A 22583-nucleotide genomic window follows, 5' to 3' on the forward strand; every position below is an offset into this window, starting at 1 on the left:
AGGGACACATGTCGGGTGGTCTGTGATTACGGGGGGGCTGAGGGACACAACCTGTCGGGTGGTCTGCGATCACGGGGGGGGGGGGGGCTGAGGGACACATGTCGGGTGGTCTGTGATCACGGGGGGCTGAGGGACACAACATGTCGGGTGGTCTGTGATCACGGGGGGCTGAGGGACACAACCTGTCGGGTGGTCTGCGATCACGGGGGGGGGGGCTGAGGGACACATGTCGGGTGGTCTGCGATCACGGGGGGGGGGCTGAGGGACACATGTCGGGTGGTCTGTGATCACGGGGGGGGGGGGGGGGCTGAGGGACACAACATGTCGGGTGGTCTGTGATCACGGGGGGGGGGGGGGGGCTGAGGGACACAACATGTCGGGTGGTCTGTGATTACGGGGGGGGGGGCTGAGGGACACAACATGTCGGGTGGTCTGTGATTACGGGGGGGCTGAGGGACACAACATGTCGGGTGGTCTGTGATTACGGGGGGGGCTGAGGGACACAACATGTCGGGTGGTCTGTGATTACGGGGGGGGCTGAGGGACACAACATGTCGGGTGGTCTGTGATTACGGGGGGGGCTGAGGGACACAACATGTCGGGTGGTCTGTGATCACGGGGGGGCTGAGGGACACAACATGTCGGGTGGTCTGTGATTACGGGGGGCTGAGGGACACAACCTGTCGGGTGGTCTGCGATCACGGGGGGCTGAGGGACACAACCTGTCGGGTGGTCTGTGATCACGGGGGGCTGAGGGACAACATGTCGGGTGGTTTGTGATCACGGGGGGCTGAGGGACACAACATGTCGGGTGGTTTGTGATTACGGGGGGCTGAGGGACACAACCTGTCGGGTGGTCTGTGATTACGGGGGGCTGAGGGACACAACCTGTCGGGTGGTCTGTGATCACGGGGGGCTGAGGGACACAACATGTCGGGTGGTCTGTGATCACGGGGGGGGCTGAGGGATACAACATGTCGCGTGGTCTGTGATCACGGGGGGCTGAGGGACACAACCTGTCGGGTGGTCTGTGATTACGGGGGGCTGAGGGACACAACCTGTCGGGTGGTCTGTGATCACGGGGGGCTGAGGGACACAACATGTCGGGTGGTCTGTGATTATGGGGGGCTGAGGGACACAACATGTCGGGTGGTCTGTGATCACGGGGGGCTGAGGGACAACATGTCGGGTGGTCTGTGATCACGGGGGGCTGAGGGATACAACATGTCGGGTGGTCTGTGATCACGGGGGGCTGAGGGACACAACATGTCGGGTGGTCTGTGATTATGGGGGGCTGAGGGACACAACATGTCGGGTGGTCTGTGATCACGGGGGGCTGAGGGACACAACATGTCGGGTGGTCTGTGATCACGGGGGGCTGAGGGACAACATGTCGGGTGGTCTGTGATCACGGGGGGCTGAGGGACACAACCTGTCGGGTGGTTTGTGATTACGGGGGGCTGAGGGACACAACATGTCGGGTGGTCTGTGATCACGGGGGGCTGAGGGACACAACATGTCGGGTGGTTTGTGATTACGCGGGGCTGAGGGACACAACATGTCGGGTGGTCTGTGATCACGGTGGGGCTGAGGGACACAACATGTCGGGTGGTCTGTGATTATGGGGGGCTGAGGGACACAACCTGTCGGGTGGTTTGTGATTACGGGGGGCTGAGGGACAACATGTCGGGTGGTTTGTGATCACGGGGGGCTGAGGGACACAACATGTCGGGTGGTCTGTGATCACGGGGGGCTGAGGGACACAACATGTCGGGTGGTTTGTGATTACGGGGGGCTGAGGGACACAACATGTCGGGTGGTTTGTGATTACGGGGGGCTGAGGGACACAACCTGTCGGGTGGTCTGTGATCACGGGGGGCTGAGGGATACAACATGTCGGGTGGTCTGTGATCACGGGGGGCTGAGGGACACAACATGTCGGGTGGTCTGTGATTATGGGGGGCTGAGGGACACAACATGTCGGGTGGTCTGTGATCACGGGGGGCTGAGGGACAACATGTCGGGTGGTTTGTGATCACGGGGGGCTGAGGGACACAACATGTCGGGTGGTCTGTGATCACGGGGGGCTGAGGGACACAACATGTCGGGTGGTTTGTGATCACGGGGGGGGCTGAGGGACACAACATGTCGGGTGGTTTGTGATTACGGGGGGCTGAGGGACACAACCTGTCGGGTGGTCTGTGATCACGGGGGGGGGGGGCTGAGGGACACAACATGTCGGGTGGTCTGTGATCACGGGGGGGGGGCTGAGGGACACAACATGTCGGGTGGTCTGTGATCACGGGGGGGGGGGCTGAGGGACACAACATGTCGGGTGGTCTGTGATCACGGGGGGGGGGCTGAGGGACACAACATGTCGGGTGGTCTGTGATCACGGGGGGGGGGCTGAGGGACACAACATGTCGGGTGGTCTGTGATCACGGGGGGGCTGAGGGACACAACGTGTTGGGTGGTCTGTGATCACGGGGGGGCTGAGGGACACAAAGTGTTGGGTGGTCTGTGATTACGGGGGGCTGAGGGACACAACATGTCGGGTGGTCTGTGATTACGGGGGGGCTGAGGGACACAACATGTTGGGTGGTCTGTGATTACGGGGGGCTGAGGGACACAACATGTCGGGCAGTGATGGGCGGAGGAAGGGCTCTGTGACCCCCTTTACAACCATATATAAGGAGCAGGCGTGGCGCCCTCTAGGTCCGTACAGTCAGCGGGCGACGTTGAATGCGTCAGCACTAGTGAGCGCAGACAAGGTCAGGACGGGCCGACAGCAAGCAGAGATCCTGACAGCGGGGTATAACGGACACAGGACCCATTGATACCGTCACAGGTGCGTATTGCCCGCACTGATATATGCAGCGGCCTCCGTGTTTTGGAGGATTTGCGCAGAGAAACATCTTGCATTACCCTAATGGCGGCATCGCTGCGCACAAAAGTAACAACACAAATATGCAACGATGTGCAACAATGTGGCGCAAATATACATACGCTCGTGCGGATCCGGCCTTCACTCTTCGCTGACACTTTTTACATAGGACTGCCGCTCCAGCGGGCAACGGCCATTCTGTAGTTTGCCCGCATCAAGTTGCCCTAAATATTATTCCAAGTCTCCGGGGCCGCGGCGCCGCAGGGACATTGCGCATTCCGTGCCGCGCTTCTCCCTTCGTCTTTTCACAGTGTGAAGATCAACAGTGACAAAAGCTCATTCATGGGGACGGGCCGCGGGGGGGTGAGGGGCTCATTCATGGGGACGGGCCGCGGGCGGGTGAGGGGCTCATTCATGGGGACGGGCCGCGGGCGGGTGAGGGGCTCATTCATGGGGACGGGCCGCGGGCGGGTGAGGGGCTCATTCATGGGGACGGGCTGCGGGCGGGTGAGGGGCTCATTCATGGGGACGGGCCGCTGGCGGGTGAGGGGCTCATTCACATTCTGTGCAGCACACCGGCCCCTCCATCACCGAATGGGGGCTGCACCTCTTCCCAGGACAGCAGGGCACAAAGGATGGACCGCGCGGAGAGGGGGGTTAAACGGGTCATTGGCGGCAGAACAATTGCGCTCTCCGTATTCTACCATAGAACAAAGATCCAGCAAGCGGTTCTCACAGCAGGAGAACAAGACGATCACCAGCGGGGGGCGTCTCCAGAGGCGATGGCGGCCGCCAACACGTACAGAAGCCATCGCACGCCTCATTACCCCATCAGCAGGACTACTCCCATCATGTCACTCCAGGATCTGTTACAGTGTGCCAGCGCAGGCCGCGCCCATCATGTCATGCCGTGCCCCAGCCCCTCGCTTCACGTCCATCATTACCGTACGGGTTATAGTCACATGGTGGAAATCATCGCGCCATTTTCAGTGCAAATTCTGCCCTAAGAACAATGTAAACATCCGGCGCAGTTAAGGTCAGCGCTGGCATCGGCTCGCGGGCGCGGCGGCGGAGCGAACTCCACGCACAAATCCGCATCAGATCACAGAGGTAGAATTCACGGCGATCTCTGCGGTGTGACCCCAGGCCGCGCAGTTGTGGGATGGGCTTGGCGATTCGCACGCTCCGATTTCAATGAGCAATTACATTTATTTTAATATTTGCCATTTTTATGTAGATCAGTCGTGCCGCTGATGAAAGGCGCGCAAAAGGTGAGCGAACCCCGCGGTCAATGCGTTCTACTCGCTGCGTATTGTGTGTAGTGCGCGGATTCCCAAAAGCGGCGATCACACAGCGCAGGCCGGCCGCGGATTTCAGCCCTTCTATTTTAATTCAATTGAAAGGGTTAAACCTGCGAAATATAAGCGACGCGCGAACGGAACCTAACCGCCGTGCGGGTCCAATCACAGCGGGCCACGCCGCCAGCCGCTCTGAGCGCACCTCAACGAATCCTCAGTAGTGAGAGCAGGACCGCCGCGGGGGGTGACGGTACAGAATGTCCGCGCCGGTTACATACCGCTCAGCATATTAAACAAGCTTTGGGTCCATTACTCCATCTTACGCCACTTCTTAAAGTGGGTGTGGTTTAGCTGGAGGCGTGGCGGCCAACATTTGGCAATTTCTGATTGGCCGGACGGGCGGCGGGGGCTCCGCCGTGTTCAGGTCTAGTAGCCAGACAACGCTCATGTCAGGTTGACCCGCATTTACACAAGTGATTTTATCGTGTGGGTTTGGCGGTTGTGAGATGCATGAAAACAGAAGCTGATATATGCCATCTCTCTAGTGGCAGTGAGGCCGGGCCGACACGAGGCGCCCGCCCGGCGCCAGCTACCATCTTGGGGCGTCCGCACACAACCCTCGCCAAGATGGCACATGCTGCACATTCATGTGAATGGCAACAGGACCGCCTGGGATATTGGTACAGCGTTCTGCATGTGAACTAGTCTATCCCCCGGGTGAGACCGCCCCAACGCCGCGAGAGCGCGCCACGCTACTTCACGATATTTACTTATTTTATCTGCGTTTCTGCAGAAAATTTCACAGTTATTTCCAACAGGAGAGGTGAACAAAAAATACGTTTACTTCCTATATCACCATGTGAAGAAGGTTCACGGATCCTAGAATGGTGGAGCTGGAAGGGACCTCGAGGGTCACCGAGCCCAACCCCCTGCTCAGTGCAGCATCACTAAATCATCCCAGACAGATATGTGTCCAGGCTTTATTTGAACACTTCCATTGAAGGAGAACTCCCCACCTCCTGTGGCAACCTGTTCCACTCATTGATCCCCCTCACTGTCTAATATCTAATCTGTGTCTCCTCCCTTTCAGTTTCATCCCATTGCTTCTAGTCTTTCCTTGTACAGATGAGAATAGGGCTGATCCCTCTGCACTGTGACAGCCCTTCAGATATTTGTAGACAGCTATTAAGTCTCCTCTCAGCCTTCTCTTCTGCTAAACATTCCCAGATCCTTTACCCGTTCCTCATAGGACATGATTTGCAGACCGCTCACCATCTTGGTAACTCTTCTCTGAACTTGCTCCCGTTTGTCTATGTCTTGTATAAAGTGGGGTGCCCAGAACTGGACCCAGTATTCCAGATGAGGTCTGACTAAGGAAGAGTAGAGGGGATAATGACCTCACGTGATCTGGACTCTATGCTTCTCTTAATACATCCCAGAATTGTGTTTGCCTTTTTGGCTGCTGCATCACATTGCTGACTCATGTTCAGTCTATGATCTATTAGTATACCCAAGTCTTTTTCACATGTGCTGCTGCTTAGCCCAATTCCTCCCATTCTGTATGTGCTTTCTTCATTTTTCTTGCCCAGATGTAGGACTTTGCATTTCTCCTTGTTGAATACCAATCTGTTAGTCGCCGACCACTGTGCTTTTCTAGATCTTTCTGAATCCTCTCTCTTCCCTCGTGTTAGCTATCCCTCCCAGCTTTGTGTCGCAGATTGTATAATCACATGGACCGCGATACAAGTTTTCCTCACAAAACAAATTGAACTGATACAAATCCACAACTTTGAGAGTCGGTGCTTTTAGGACCAGTATTGCAGCAACAGGACGCATGCAGACGCAGGCGCGTTACACATTCACAGCTGCGTGAAACCGTGAGCGTGTTGCACATTTGTTAGCCCAGATCCTGGATCTAAATGAGCGGCTGGTAACACTGAGATCCATTGGCACCATGGAGAGGTGTTTGCTGCCCACTGAGGGTAGATGTGGGGTGGTTGGTAGTATGAGGGTGCAGGATGAGCAGGCAGCTAGCTGGGTGACAGGAGGAGGGATAGAGGTAAGAGATCCAGGAAAGCTAGTCCTGAACTGGCACAGCCCAACAAGTTGGCAGATGAGCGTGATGCCATTAAAGGGTTAGCCCTGCTGCAGAACCACATGCCCTCTGACCGCCAGGGGGATGTCTGCTCCATTAAGAAAGGGAGCGCAGGGCAGGCTAGACAGGTCCTAGTGCTCGGGGGCGGCCCCATTGTCAGGGGGGCGGGCCCGCTCCTAGTGCTCGGGGGCGGCCCCATTGTCAGGGGGGCGGGCCCGCTCCTAGTGCTCGGGGGCGGCCCCATTGTCAGGGGGGCGGGCCCGCTCCTAGTGCTCGGGGGCGGCCCCATTGTCAGGGGGGCGGGCCCGCTCCTAGTGCTCGGGGGCAGCCCCATTGTCAGGGGGGCGGCCCGCTCCTAGTGCTCGGGGGCGGCCCCATTGTCAGGGGGGCGGCCCGCTCCTAGTGCTCGGGGGCGGCCCCATTGTCAGGGGGGCGGCCCGCTCCTAGTGCTCGGGGGCGGCCCCATTGTCAGGGGGGCGGCCCGCTCCTAGTGCTCGGGGGCGGCCCCATTGTCAGGGGGGCGGCCCGCTCCTAGTGCTCGGGGGCGGCCCCATTGTCAGGGGGGCGGCCCGCTCCTAGTGCTCGGGGGCGGCCCCATTGTCAGGGGGGCAGCCCGCTCCTAGTGCTCGGGGCGGCCCGCTCCTAGTGCTCGGGGCGGCCCCATTGTCAGGGGGGCGGCCCGCTCCTAGTGCTCGGGGCGGCCCGCTGCTAGTGCTCGGGGCGGCCCGCTGCTAGTGCTCGGGGCGGCCCCATTGTCAGGGGGACGGACCGCTCCTAGTGCTCGGGGCGGCCCCATTGTCAGGGGGACAGACCAGTCCTAGTGGTTGGGCGACTCCATTGTCAGGGGGACAGACCAGTCCTAGTGGTGGGGCGACTCCATTATTAGGGGGACAGACAGGGTAATTTGACACGAAGACCGGGATCGTCGAATGGTGCCTTGTCTTCCTGGCGCTTGAATTTGACACATCGCGGGTCGGTCTCAGAGACCTCTGAAGATGTAAGCTTAGGGCAAGGACCAAAGTAGCATCTTCTGAAATACTCCGTGTACCATAAGCCACACCAGAAAGGCAACAAGAGATTAGGGAGGTAAACATGTGGCTCCGGAGTTGGTGCAGGAAGAAGGGCTTCAGGGGGGAGATACACCTGGGACTAAGTAATCAAAATGAAGGCGGAGTGGTGCTAAGGGCTTGTAAAGTTAGAACTGGCAGAACAGTTAGTAGGGATACACGTAATATAAAAAGTAACCAAAGCCTTCTAAACTGTATGGTGACTGATGCTGGAAGTCTGACCAATAAAGCAGACAAACTAGAAGTAATAATGTCTGAGGAAAACTACGACATAGTGGGAATAACGGAGACCTGGTTGGATGAAAGCTGTGACTGGGCGGTGAAATTACAAGGTTACATTCTGTTCAGAAGACATTGTAAAAAACAGAAAGGGGGAGGGGCTTGTCTGTAAAATACTGTTTAAAGCCCACATTACGGGAAGATATATGGGAGGGAAATAAACATGTGGAGTCTCTATGGGTGGAAATACATGGGGGGAACAAGTTAGATCCTCAGAGGGGATCTATAGACACCGAATATAACAGTAGCCACCAAAAATCTATTATTATTGAAGCAAATCGATGAAGCAGCCAATCACAATGAGGTAATTATTATGGGGACTTTAACTACCCGGATATAAACTGGGGAGCCGAAACCTGCGGATCTCATAAAGGTAACAACTTCCTATCAATAACTAAAGATAATTACCTTCCCCAACTTGTACTGGACCCTACTAGAGGGGCGACCATTATGGACTTAACCAACAGACCTGACAGAATAACAGGGGTGCAGGCGGGGGGCACCGGGTAATAGTGACCAGAATACAATACATTTCCATTTGTCCTTCAAGAGAGTTTTATCGGGGAGCTACGAAAATACTAAACTTTAGGAAGGCCAAGTTCCATCAGATTAGTGATGCCCTTATCCTTACTGACTGGGACAGTGACCTCAAAAATAAGGGTACAGTAATAAATGGGAAATGTTAGCCTCCTAGTTACTTACTGTGAGCGGGTCATACCTTACAGGAATAAAAGGCGAAAACCAGGTAAACCAATGGGGGGGGGGAAGGCAATAAAGATGTAAAGGGGCAATAAACAGCAGAAAGTTTAAACTACGAGAACAAGAAGGCAGCGAAGAAAAGCTAAAAACATACAAGAAAAAAAAATGGTGTCAAAATCAGATAAACGCGGGAAAGATTGTGAGACTTATTATAACCCCAAACTACATAAAGAGTCAAAAGATTAAATACTGAATGCAGGAGAAATTGTAGAGGCCGAGGAGCAGAAAGCAAGTCTATTAAACAGTTTTTTCTACAGTGTATTCAGAGGAAAATGAAATGTGATAAAAGTAAACTCTCCACTAACTGTCCGCGGTCTAAAGCTCCATTTACATGGCATGAATGTCTAGCAAACGATGCCAGACACTCGTCCCTGTGTTTCCTCGCTCCGAGCACGGGAGCTAGCAGAGCTGTCTCGCTCACGGAGTGGCCAGCAGGGGACGGGGCAGTGCAGGAGATTTCTCCATTGACTTAATACAGCATCCCTTAAGTACTGAACTGACGCTATTTGTGCTAAACGATGAGCTCATCGTTTATGCAGCATAAAGCTCATCGCTCAGTGTCTGTAGCGGCCGTTCGGTAGCGAACCGCCGCTGTATTTAGTCAATGGAGAAGGGGGAGGAGCGAGGAGAGTAATCTCCTGCACTGCCCCACCCCCCTGCTGGCCCCTCTGAGTGAGCTAGTACTACTAGCTACTGTGTGACAGCACGGGAGAGAGGATGACTGTCGGGCATCGTTTGCCCAACATTCGTCCCGTGTAAATGGAACCTAATCCAGAAACACGTGCAGAGCTGTCTTAAATAGATTACGATGGCGTACACCCCCGGGTTATAAGGGAATTCAGTAATGTGATACATAGACCCTTGTTCACTTATATTTAAGGATTCTATAGTGGCGAGTCTGTTCCACTGGATTGGCGCATAGTCAATGTGGTGCCGATATTCAAAATGGGTCAAAAATTGACCCTGGAAACTACAGACTGGTAAGTCTGACTTCTATTGTGGGTGAAATGTTTGAGGGGTTTCTAAGAGATGCCATCCTGGAGGACCTCAAGGACAATATCAGTATAACTCCGTATCAGCGGGTTGATGAGAGATCGCTCCTGTCACACCAACCTGATCAGCTTCCACGAGGAGGTAAGTTCTAGAAGGACCGGGGAGTCACAGGATCTTGTGTATCTGGGCTCTCCCAAAGGGTTTGATGCTGTGCCGCATGAAAGGTTGGTATATAACATGAGATGCTTGGTCTGGGGAGAATGTGTGTAAGGGGGTAACTGGTCAGTGATAGAAAGCAGAGGGGGTTATAAATAGACATGCTCTGATTGGGTCACAGTTACTAAGGGGAGTACCACGGGGGGCCAGTATCCATGGGGGGGGTCACCGTTACTAGTGGGGTACCACAGGGGGCCAGTATCGAAGGGGGGGGTGAACCGTTACTAGTGGGGTACCACGGGGGGACAGAACCGGAAGGGGGGTTGTCACCGTTATTAAGGGGGGGGGGTCACCGTTACTAAGGGAGGGTACCACGGGGGGGCCAGTATTGGGGGGGGGGTGTCACCGTTACCAGTGGGGTACCACGGGAGGCCAGTATCCGGGGGGGGGGGGGTCACCGTTACTAGGGAGGGGGGGGGGGGTCACTGTTACTAAGGGAGGGTACCATGGGGGGCCAGTATCGAAAGGGGGGGGGGTGAACCGTTACTAGTGGGGTACCACGGGGGGACAGTACCGGAGGGGGGGTGGGGTCACCGTTACTAGTGGGGTACCACGTGGGGCCAATATCGGAGGGGGGGGGGATTCACCGTTACTAGTGGGGTACCACGTGGGGCCAATATCGGAGGGGGGGGGGATTCACCGTTACTAGTGGGGTACCACGTGCGGCCAATATCGGAGGGGGGGGGGGATTCACCGTTACCAGTGGGGTACCGGGGGGGGACAGAACCGGAAGGGGGGTTGTCACCGTTATTAAGGGGGGGGGGGTCACCGTTACTAAGGGAGGGTACCACGGGGGGGGCCAGTATTGGGGGGGGGTGTCACCGTTACCAGTGGGGTACCACGGGAGGCCAGTATCCGGGGGGGGTCACCGTTACTAGGGAGGGGGGGGGGGTCACTGTTACTAAGGGAGGGTACCATGGGGGGCCAGTATCGAAGGGGGGGGGGGGTGAACCGTTACTAGTGGGGTACCACGGGGGGACAGTACCGGAGGGGGGGTGGTCACCGTTACTAAGGGAGGGGTCACCGTTACTAAGGAAGGGTACCACGGGGGACCAGTATCGGAGGGGGGGGGGGGGTCACCGTTACTAGTGGGGTACCACGTGGGGCCAATATCGGAGGGGGGGGGGGGGGATTCACCGTTACTAGTGGGGTACCACGTGGGGCCAATATCGGAGGGGGGGGATTCACCGTTACTAGTGGGGTACCGGGGGGGGGCCAGTATCGAACGGGGGGGGGGGGGGGGTCACCGTTACTAGTGGGGTACCACAGGGGGCAGTACTGGAGGGGTCAGTACAGAGATCTCTCCATCATCTATTACAGTGTTCCTCAACTCCAGTTCTCAGGGACCCCAACAGGTCATGCTTTCAGGATCTCCTCAGCGTTGCAATTATTGTCAGTGCCTCAGACATTGCCACAGGTGTACTCATCATAGGATATCCTGAAAACATGACCTGTTGGTGGTCCCTGAGGACTGGAGCTGGGGACACCTGATCTATTATACCCAGGACTGTAACAAGGGGGCGCTCTAATAACTATGTATAATATATCAGGGTCAGTACAGAGATCTCTCCCATCATCTATTATACCGAGGACTGTAACAAGGGGGCGCTCTAATAACTACGTATAATATATTAGGGGTCAGTACAGAGATCTCTCCCATCATCTATTATATCCAGGACTGTAACAAGGGGGCGCTCTAATAACTATGTATAGATATATCAGGGGTCAGTACAGAGATCTCTCCCATCATCTATTATACCGAGGACTGTAACAAGGGGGCGCTCTAATAACTACGTATAATATATTAGGGGTCAGTACAGAGATCTCTCCCATCATCTATTATACCCAGGACTGTAACAAGGGGGCGCTCTCTACATCTAGAGGTTAGAAGGTTTCTACAACATAGAAGGGGGCTCTTTAGGCCTAATGCCCCCCTCCCCACCAGAGACACCATACTTACCTCCAGATCCGCTGCCTGATGTTGCATGCGCCCACCACGTCACGATGCAGGCGTCGGTGGGCGGGGAAGCATTTGCATGCTATCAACCACTGTGCTACAGCGGAAGATAGCGTGATGGACGGCTTCTATTGGCTGCAATAGAAGCCGTCCGCGCGTACGCCGGCGGCAAATAGAACATGCCGGGGGTGATTACAGGTGATTTCACGGGGCGGAATTTCACGGTGTAATTGGCACCGTGAGTATTGCGCTATTAGGTTCAATGGAAGCCAATAGCTGCGGGGCAATGCGACGGATTTTCGCCCATGGGAATTAGGCCTTACTGTAAGAGCAGGGAGCCTGTGGCCCTCTCCGGAGGACGCGGTGACGGTGACATGATGTAAGAGCAGTGAGCCTGTGGCCCTCTCCGGAGGTCGCGGTGACGGTGATATGATGTAAGAGCAGGGAGCCTGTGGCCCTCTCCGGAGGTCGCGGTGACGGTGATATGATGTAAGAGCAGGGAGCCTGTGGCCCTCTCCGGAGGACGCGGTGATATGATGTAAGAGCAGGGAGCCTGTGGCCCTCTCCGGAGGACGCGGTGATATGATGTAAGAGCAGGGAGCCTGTGGCCCTCTCCGGAGGACGCGGTGATATGATGTAAGAGCAGGGAGCCTGTGGCCCTCTCCGGAGGACGCGGTGATATGATGTAAGAGCAGGGAGCCTGTGGCCCTCTCCGGAGGACGCGGTGACATGATGTAAGAGCAGTGAGCCTGTGGCCCTCTCCGGAGGACGCGGTGACGGTGACATGATGTAAGAGCAGTGAGCCTGTGGCCCTCTCCGGAGGACGCGTGATATGATGTAAGAGCAGGGAGCCTGTGGCCCTTTCCGGAGGACGCGGTGATATGATGTAAGAGCAGGGAGCCTGTGGCCCTCTCCGGAGGACGCGGTGATATGATGTAAGAGCAGGGAGCCTGTGGCCCTCTCCGGAGGACGCGGTGATATGACGTAAGAGCAGGGAGCCTGTGGCCCTCTCCGGAGGTCGCGGTGATATGATGTAAGAGCAGGGAGCCTGTGGCCCTCTCCGGAGGACGCAATGACGGTGATATGATGTAAGAGCAGTGAGCCTGTGGCCCTCTCCGGAGGACGCGGTGATATGATGTAAGAGCAGGGAGCCTGTGGCCCTCTCCGGAGGACGCGGTGATATGATGTAAGAGCAGGGAGCCTGTGGCCCTCTCCGGAGGTCGCGGTGATATGATGTAAGAGCAGTGAGCCTGTGGCCCTCTCCGGAGGACGCGGTGATATGATGTAAGAGCAGGGAGCCTGTGGCCCTCTCCGGAGGACGCGGTGACGGTGATATGATGTAAGAGCAGTGAGCCTGTGGCCCTCTCCGGAGGACGCGGTGATATGATGTAAGAGCAGTGAGCCTGTGGCCCTCTCCGGAGGTCGCGGTGATATGATGTAAGAGCAGTGAGCCTGTGGCCCTCTCCGGAGGACGCGGTGATATGACGTAAGAGCAGGGAGCCTGTGGCCCTCTCCGGAGGTCGCGGTGATATGATGTAAGAGCAGGGAGCCTGTGGCCCTCTCCGGAGGACGCAATGACGGTGATATGATGTAAGAGCAGTGAGCCTGTGGCCCTCTCCGGAGGACGCGGTGATATGATGTAAGAGCAGGGAGCCTGTGGCCCTCTCCGGAGGACGCGGTGATATGATGTAAGAGCAGGGAGCCTGTGGCCCTCTCCGGAGGACGCGGTGATATGATGTAAGAGCAGGGAGCCTGTGGCCCTCTCCGGAGGACGCGGTGATATGATGTAAGAGCAGGGAGCCTGTGGCCCTCTCCGGAGGACGCGGTGATATGATGTAAGAGCAGGGAGCCTGTGGCCCTCTCCGGAGGACGCGGTGATATGATGTAAGAGCAGGGAGCCTGTGGCCCTCTCCGGAGGACACGGTGATATGATGTAAGAGCAGGGAGCCTGTGGCCCTCTCCGGAGGACGCGGTGATATGATGTAAGAGCAGGGAGCCTGTGGCCCCCTCCGGAGGACGCGGTGATATGATGTAAGAGCAGGGAGCCTGTGGCCCCCTCCGGAGGACGCGGTGATATGATGTAAGAGCAGGGAGCCTGTGGCCCCCTCCGGAGGACGCGGTGATATGATGTAAGAGCAGGGAGCCTGTGGCCCTCTCCGGAGGACGCGGTGATATGATGTAAGAGCAGGGAGCCTGTGGCCCTCTCCGGAGGACGCGGTGACGGTGATATGATGTAAGAGCAGTGAGCCTGTGGCCCTCTCCGGAGGTCGCGGTGATATGATGTAAGAGCAGTGAGCCTGTGGCCCTCTCCGGAGGACGCGGTGATATGATGTAAGAGCAGGGAGCCTGTGGCCCTCTCTGGAGGTCGCGGTGATATGATGTAAGAGCAGTGAGCCTGTGGCCCTCTCCGGAGGACGCGGTGATATGATGTAAGAGCAGTGAGCCTGTGGCCCTCTCCGGAGGTCGCGGTGATATGATGTAAGAGCAGTGAGCCTGTGGCCCTCTCCAGAGGACGCGGTGATATGATGTAAGAGCAGTGAGCCTGTGGCCCTCTCTGGAGGTCGCGGTGACGGTGATATGATGTAAGAGCAAGGAGCCTGTGGCCCTCTCCGGAGGACGCGGTGACGGTGATATGATGTAAGAGCAGTGAGCCTGTGGCCCTCTCCGGAGGTCGCGGTGATATGATGTAAGAGCAGGGAGCCTGTGGCCCTCTCCGGAGGTCGCGGTGACGGTGATATGATGTAAGAGCAGTGAGCCTGTGGCCCTCTCCGGAGGTCGCGGTGACGGTGATATGATGTAAGAGCAGTGAGCCTGTGGCCCTCTCCGGAGGACGCGGTGATATGATGTAAGAGCAGTGAGCCTGTGGCCCTCTCCGGAGGACGCGGTGACGGTGATATAATGTAAGAGCAGTGAGCCTGTGGCCCTCTCCGGAGGGCGCGGTCGCGGTGATATGATGTAAGAGCAGTGAGCCTGTGGCCCTCTCCGGAGGTCGCGGTGACATGATGTAAGAGCAGGGAGCCTGTGGCCCTCTCCGGAGGTCGCGGTGACATGATGTAAGAGCAGGGAGCCTGTGGCCCTCCCCGGAGGACGCGGTGATATGATGTAAGAGCAGGGAGCCTGTGGCCCTCTCCGGAGGTCGCGGTGATATGATGTAAGAGCAGTGAGCCTGTGGCCCTCTCCGGAGGACGCGGTGATATGATGTAAGAGCAGTGAGCCTGTGGCCCTCTCCGGAGGTCGCGGTGACGGTGATATGATGTAAGAGCAGTGAGCCTGTGGCCCTCTCCGGAGGACGCGGTGATATGATGTAAGAGCAGGGAGCCTGTGGCCCTCTCCGGAGGACGCGGTGATATGATGTAAGAGCAGGGAGCCTGTGGCCCTCTCCGGAGGACGCGGTGATATGATGTAAGAGCAGGGAGCCTGTGGCCCTCTCCGGAGGACGCGGTGATATGATGTAAGAGCAGGGAGCCTGTGGCCCTCTCCGGAGGTCGCGGTGATATGATGTAAGAGCAGGGAGCCTGTGGCCCTCTCCGGAGGTCGTGGTGATATGATGTAAGAGCAGTGAGCCTGTGGCCCTCTCCGGAGGTCTCGGTGATATGATGTAAGAGCAGGGAGCCTGTGGCCCTCTCCGGAGGTCTCGGTGATATGATGTAAGAGCAGGGAGCCTGTGGCCCTCTCCGGAGGACGCGGTGATATGATGTAAGAGCAGGGAGCCTGTGGCCCTCTCCGGAGGACGCGGTGATATGATGTAAGAGCAGGGAGCCTGTGGCCCTCTCCGGAGGTCGCGGTGATATGATGTAAGAGCAGGGAGCCTGTGGCCCTCTCCGGAGGTCGTGGTGATATGATGTAAGAGCAGTGAGCCTGTGGCCCTCTCCGGAGGTCTCGGTGATATGATGTAAGAGCAGGGAGCCTGTGGCCCTCTCCGGAGGTCGCGGTGATATGATGTAAGAGCAGGGAGCCTGTGGCCCTCTCCGGAGGACGCGGTGACGGTAACATGATGTAAGAGCAGTGAGCCTGTGGCCCTCTCCGGAGGACGCGGTGACGGTGATATGATGTAAGAGCAGGGAGCCTGTGGCCCTCTCCGGAGGACGCGGTGACGGTGATATGATGTAAGAGCAGGGAGCCTGTGGCCCTCTCCGGAGGTGACGGTGATATGATGTAAGAGCAGGGAGCCTGTGGCCCTCTCCGGAGGTCGCGGTGATATGATGTAAGAGCAGGGAGCCTGTGGCCCTCTCCGGAGGACGCGGTGATATGATGTAAGAGCAGGGAGCCTGTGGCCCTCTCCGGAGGTCGCGGTGATATGATGTAAGAGCAGGGAGCCTGTGGCCCTCTCCGGAGGACGCGGTGATATGATGTAAGAGCAGGGAGCCTGTGGCCCTCTCCGGAGGTCGCGGTGATATGATGTAAGAGCAGGGAGCCTGTGGCCCCCTCCGGAGGACGCGGTGATATGATGTAAGAGCAGGGAGCCTGTGGCCCTCTCTGGAGGTCTCCACTTGCAGTAACTTCCCTCACCTGGCGGACGCAGCTCCCGTTTCCATAGACTTTCTGCTCGCATTCCCTCCGGTTTTTTTATGCACCCAAAAAAAAAAAAAAACAATCCAAAAAACCGGAGAATGCGCGCAGAAAGCCTGTGGAAACGGGAGCTGCGTCCTTCCTGCGGCGTCCTGCGAGGCGGGCGCGTCCATCAGTTGCGCTAACGGCGTATTTCCACAATCCTGTTGACTGTAATGGGCCCACCTACCGCATGCCGCCATCTTAGTCACAGACGTCATATACGTGCGCAAATACGCAAATCAGCGGGGATTGTGCCGCCCGTAGAAGGGAGCGGGCGCATCTGAGGGTCAGATTTACTTCCCAGGCCTGCAGCCATGAAGTATGTGACCCCCTCGGATCTCCCTCGGGGTCACATGGAACTTGGCGGCTCAAACCGGCTTTGTACGTGATTAAAATAAAGTCAAGCGGCAGATTGGCGACTTCCAGAAGCCGCGCCGCATTACAAGCCGGCCGCCGAGCTGCTGAAAGGGAGCACACCAGGGGCTAATTGGGAATCCGGCGCTCTATCTGCTCTTCTCTGCTGGATCCTGCGAGCCGCTGCCGCCCAGAATGAGCCCCCCGCCGCCGCGCTGCACTTCAGCCACCTTCCTGAAGAGCAAGAGGCATCACCGGGGCAACCGCATGTAGAGCGGATAATCCGGGGTAACCGGGGGCGCCAGCACAGCCATGACACTTCACTCATGAGGGCGGCTTAGGAGAAAAACCATTTATGGAGAGACACCGCACCGTATCCTGCCCCCCGTGTGATACCGCGCCGACATATCCCCCCCGTGTGATACCGCGCCGACATATCCCCCCCGTGTGATACCGCGCAGCACTGTATCCCCAGATAATACCACATGGCGTCTTAGCTGCATTATACAAGGCATATCCCCAGATAATACCACAGGGCATATCCCCTGGACAATATCACACGGCGTCATATCCGCATTATACAGGCTATATCCCCAGATAACCCCACACGGGGCCATATCCGCATTATATGGGGCACATTACATGGAGAATATCCCGGAATACCCAGAACATACACCTTAGTCCATTATGTAAGGACGGGCGCTGCCTGCATCATGTGACACCCTATGATGTAGTAAGTCAGGTTTACTATGAGGGATACTTGGCCCCCCGCTGCGGGGTTATACTGCTGATAGCTGTGACGGCTCTCTTGCAGCCTCCTGACATTCATGGTGCTGACTGTAGTGCGCTGAGCGGCCGCCGCGCTTATTCTCTTTACGACAGTCAAATACGCGCCAAACTATCACAAAGTGGCGCTTTTAATATAGTCAGCACAGAACACCGCCGGCCGCCGCACGGGCGCAATATGAGGCCGCGGGGAGGTAAGTGCGGATATAGAACACTTATCAACACCGAGAGCGCTACCGGCGTAGAAAACCACCCGACTATATGATGTGACCGGAGGAGACGGGTATATAGCGGGCGGCAGAGTATATACCCACACTGTGTAGAACCCCTGGCAGGAGACATATACAGGAATATATACCGTATGTACACACAGCCGGCAGCGCAGGGAGGAGGGGGAGGAATATATATATAATGGCTGGAGATACATATATACCCGCCTGCACATACAGGAGTGTATATATATACATATAGCCGGCAGCGCAGGGAGGAGGAGGAGGAATATATAATGGCTGGAGATACATATATACCCGCCGGCACACACAGGAGTGTATATATATATATATATAGCGCCGGCAGTGCAGGGAGGAGGGTGTATGTATATATAACGGCTGGAGACACATATATACCCGCCGGCACATACAGGAATATATATATACATACAGCCGGCAGCGCAGGGAGGGGGGGTGTATGTATATATAACGGCTGGAGACACATATATACCCGCCGGCACATACAGGAGTATATATATACACAGCCGGCAGTGCAGGGAGGAGGGTGTATGTATATATAACGGCTGGAGATACATATATACCCGCCTGCACATACAGGAGTATATATATACACACACACATACAGCCGGCAGCGCAGGGAGGAGGATACATATATACCCGCCGGCACACACAGGAGTATATATATACACAGCCGGCAGTGCAGGGAGGAGGGTGTATGTATATATAACGGCTGGAGATACATATATACCCGCCTGCACATACAGGAATATATATACAGCCGGCAGCGCAGGGAGGAGGGGGAGGAATATATATATATAATGGCTGGAGATACATATATACCCGCCTGCACATACAGGAGTATATATATATACACACACACATACAGCCGGCAGCGCAGGGAGGAGGATGCATATATACCGGCGGCTGCACGCAGGGCCCCCGGCTCTCACCTACCTGTCGCTCCCGCCGCCGCTGCAGGTGTCGCTCCTCCGGCCGCCGCTTCTCCACTGAGCCCGGAGCCGCCCCACCGCAGCCCCGCCCGCTCCGTCATAGCCCCGCCCCATCGCGGCCGCTCCGCCCACCGCCGAATCTCACGTCCAACGGAGAGCCGGAGTGCGAGGTAAGTACCGCTGGCGACTATAAATAGCAGGGAGGTAGGTAGGTACTTATAGTGAAGTACTGCTGTTCTCTTGGTGACTACTTATAGCGGGCGGTAAGTACCTGCTGCAGTCCTGGCAACTACTTCTAGCAGGAGGTAAGTAGCGTTGGAGTCCTGGCGACTACTTCTAGTGGGAGGTAAGTACCGTTGGTGAATGCTTCTAGCGGGAGGGAAGTACTTTCTGCAGTCCTGGTGACTACTTCTAGCGGGAGGTAAGTACTATTGATAACTGCCTCTAGTGGGAGGTAAGTAGCTGCTGCAGTCCTGGCGACTAATTCTAGCAGGAGGTAAGTACCTGCTGCAGTCCTGGCGACTACTTTTTGCGGGAGGTAAGTACCGTTGGTGACTGCCTCTATCCGGAGCTAAGTAGCTGCTGCAGTCCTGGCGACTACTTCTGGCGGAAGGTAAGTAGCTGCTGCAGTCCTGGCATCTAATTCTAGCGGGAGGTAAGTACCTGCTGCAGTCCTGGAGACTACTTTTAGCGGGAGGTAAGTACCATTGGTGACTGCTTCTAGTGGGAGGTAAGTACCTGCTGGAGTCTGGGTGACTACTTCTAGCGGAAGGTAAGTACTGTTGGTGACTGCCTCTAGCAGAAGGTAAGTAGCTGCTGCAGTCCTGGCGATTAATTCTAGCGGGGGGTAAGTACCTGCTGCAGTCCTGGCAACTACTTCTAGCGGGAGGTAAGTAGCTTCTGCAGTCCTGGCGACTACTTCTAGGGGAAGGTAAGTACTGTTGATGACTGCCTCTAGCAGGAGGTAAGTGCTGTTGATGACTGCTTCTAGAGGGAAGTAAGTACCTTCTGCAGTCCTGGCGACTACCTCTAGCGGGAGGTAAGTACTGTTGGTGACTACTTCTAGCGGGAGGTAAGTAGCTGCTGCAGTCCGTGCAACTACTTCTAGCGGGAGGTAAGTACTGTTGGTGACTACTTCTAGCGGGAGGTAAGTAGCTGCTGCAGTCCGTGCAACTACTTCTAGCGGGAGGTGAGTACTGTTGGTGACTACTTCTAGTGGGAGGTAAGTACGGTTGATGACTGCCTCTAGCGGGAGGTAAGTACCTGCTGCAGTCCTGGCGACTACTTGTAGCGGGAGGTAAGTACCATTGGTGACTGCCTCTAGCAGGAGGTAAGTACCTGCTGCAGTCCTGGCATCTAATTTTAGTGGGAGGTAAGTACCTGCTGCAGTCCTGGCGACTACTTTCAGCGGGAGGTAGGTACCTGCTGCAGTCCTGGCGACTACTTTCAGCGGGAGGTAGGTACCTGCTGCAGTCCTGGCGACTACTTCTAGCGGGACGCAAGTACCTGTTGCAGTCTTGGCGCCTACCTCTAGCGGGAGGTAAGTACCATTGGTGACTGCTTCTAGCGGAGGTAAGTACCTGCTGGAGTCCTGGTGACTACTAGTGGGAGGTAAGTACTGTTGATGACTGCTTCTAGCGGGAGGTAAGTACTGTTGATGACTGCTTCTAGCGGGAGGCAAGTGCCTGTTGCAGTCCTGGCGACTACCTCTAACGGGAGGTAAGTACCATTGGTGACTGCTTTTAGTGGGAGGAAAGTACCTGCTGGAGTTTGGGTGACTGCTTTTAGTGGGAGGTAAATACCTTCTGCAGTCCTGGCAACTACTTCTAGCAGGAGGTAAGTACCTGCTGCAGTCCTGGCGACTACTTCTAGTGGGAGGTAAGTACCTGCTGCAGTCCTGACGACTACTTCTAGCCGGATGTAAGTAGCTTCTGCAGTCCTGGCGACTATTTCTAGGGGAAGGTAAGTACTGTTAATGATTGCCTCTAGCCGGAGGTAAGTACTGTTGATGACTGCCTCTAGCGGGAGGTAAGTACCTTCTGCAGACCTGGCGACTACTTCTAGCGGGAGGTAAGTACTGTTGGTGACTGCTTCTAGCGGAAGGTAAGTCACTTCTGCAGTCCTGGCGACTACGTCTATCGGGAGGTAAGTACTGTTAGTGACTGGTTCTAGCGGGAGGTAAGTACCTGTTGCAGTCCTAGCGACGACCTTCTGCAGCCCGTTTCAGAATACGGACCAAAATGTGATTGTTCGCAGCAAGAGAAGCCGAGTCATCCTGCAGATCTGATACATTGTGACGGCTACAAACACCCATGATGTCATAGCGAGCGCGCCAGCCTCTCGGGCTCTTAGGCTCTTCCTCGGGCTCTTCGCTGGGCGCTTCGTCGGGCTCTTCGTCGGGCTAAACGAAGAGCCCGAGAGGTTGGCGAGCTCGCTATGACATCATGTACGCTGGTAGCCATTACACGGTCCCATATCTGCAGGATGACCCGGCTTCTCTTGCTGCGAACACTCACATTTTGCTCTTCTGGCGACAGCGGGTCGGACCTTTGTTTTCAGAATACGGACCAAAATGGGACATCTTGCATTCTTTTAGGTCCGCCCACTGCGCATTTGTGGAGGCGGAGGGTTTCGTTCTCTGTTTTGCGCGAAGCGTATTTTCAGCCGCGTCGATGGGTCTTTAGTGTGGGGCGGCGTACAAGAAGTTTGTGCCCCTCTCTCGTGCGGTGGTTGTTTGGTCGTCCCCGTCCGTCTAGATCTGGTGCCCAGTGCTGCCCTCGCTGGGCGCCGCCATTCTCCGAGATCGACCTTACTAACGATCAGTAACCTGCGGCCGTCGCATCAGTCAGAAAACTGCTGATGAGAAAAAAATCTATTTTCAGATCTGAGCGACGTCCCCGCAGGAGGCGAACGCCAAAGTCCCGCCATGGCGGCCACAAACGTCAGGCGTGCCATCTACAGGAAAGTGCCGCCATTGATACCAGCCGCGCTGGCGGGAGTCTCTGCGGACACATTACTCGCTGCAGATTACTTTATCTTCAGCCCAACAAGACGACTTCTCAGTGATTCACGAGGAGCCGCCGGCGCTCAACTCATATCTGTACTGGGAAGTCAGTGGCTGATTGCCAGGGAAGCTGCAGAGCATCGCCTCTACTCAGCGGCTCACTAGAGGTTCTAGAAGAGAAGGCTGCAGAGCATCGCCTCTACTGAGCGGCTCACTAGAGGTTCTAGAAGAGAAGGCTGCAGAGCATCGCCTCTACTCAGCGGCTCACTAGAGCTTCTAGAAGAGAAGGCTGCAGAGCATCGCCTCTACTAAGCCACACACTAGAGGTTCTAGAAGAGAAGGCTGCAGAGCATCGCCTCTACTCAGCGGCTCACTAGAGCTTCTAGAAGAGAAGGCTGCAGAGCATCGCCTCTACTGAGCGGCTCACTAGAGCTTCTAGAAGAGAAGGCTGCAGAGCATCGCCTCTACTGAGCGGCTCACTAGAGCTTCTAGAAGAGAAGGCTGCAGAGCATCGCCTCTACTGAGCGGCTCACTAGAGCTTCTAGAAGAGAAGGCTGCAGAGCATCGCCTCTACTGAGCGGCTCACTAGAGCTTCTAGAAGAGAAGGCTGCAGAGCATCGCCTCTACTCAGCGGCTCACTAGAGCTTCTAGAAGAGAAGGCTGCAGAGCATCGCCTCTACTGAGCGGCTCACTAGAGCTTCTAGAAGAGAAGGCTGCAGAGCATCGCCTCTACTGAGCGGCTCACTAGAGCTTCTAGAAGAGAAGGCTGCAGAGCATCGCCTCTACTCAGCGGCTCACTAGAGCTTCTAGAAGAGAAGGCTGCAGAGCATCGCCTCTACTAAGCCACACACTAGAGGTTCTAGAAGAGAAGGCTGCAGAGCATCGCCTCTACTGAGCGGCTCACTAGAGCTTCTAGAAGAGAAGGCTGCAGAGCATCGCCTCTACTGAGCGGCTCACTAGAGCTTCTAGAAGAGAAGGCTGCAGAGCATCGCCTCTACTGAGCGGCTCACTAGAGCTTCTAGAAGAGAAGGCTGCAGAGCATCGCCTCTACTGAGCGGCTCACTAGAGCTTCTAGAAGAGAAGGCTGCAGAGCATCGCCTCTACTGAGCGGCTCACTAGAGGTTCTAGAAGAGAAGGCTGCAGAGCATCGCCTCTACTGA

General features: G+C 56.2%; 1 protein-coding gene across 3 annotated transcripts in view; it reads right to left on the reverse strand.

The window, feature by feature from the left end:
• LOC136605487 (extracellular sulfatase Sulf-2-like) overlaps window positions 1-18497 on the reverse strand; it is a 98928-nt gene extending 80431 nt beyond the window's left edge. Inside the window, exon 1 of one of the 3 annotated variants that reach the window (XM_066588964.1) lies at window positions 18424-18497. The gene's annotated coding sequence lies outside the window, so the exon portion shown is untranslated. Of the gene's footprint in view, window positions 1-18419 lie in introns of all 3 variants that reach the window. The other 2 variants (XM_066588966.1, XM_066588965.1) reach the window with 2 other exon arrangements.
• Window positions 18498-22583: the final 4086 nt, after the last annotated feature.

The sequence above is a fragment of the Eleutherodactylus coqui genome, unplaced genomic scaffold (genome assembly GCF_035609145.1).
Source record: "Eleutherodactylus coqui strain aEleCoq1 unplaced genomic scaffold, aEleCoq1.hap1 HAP1_SCAFFOLD_183, whole genome shotgun sequence".
In the NCBI taxonomy this organism is placed as follows: Eukaryota; Metazoa; Chordata; class Amphibia; order Anura; family Eleutherodactylidae; genus Eleutherodactylus; species Eleutherodactylus coqui.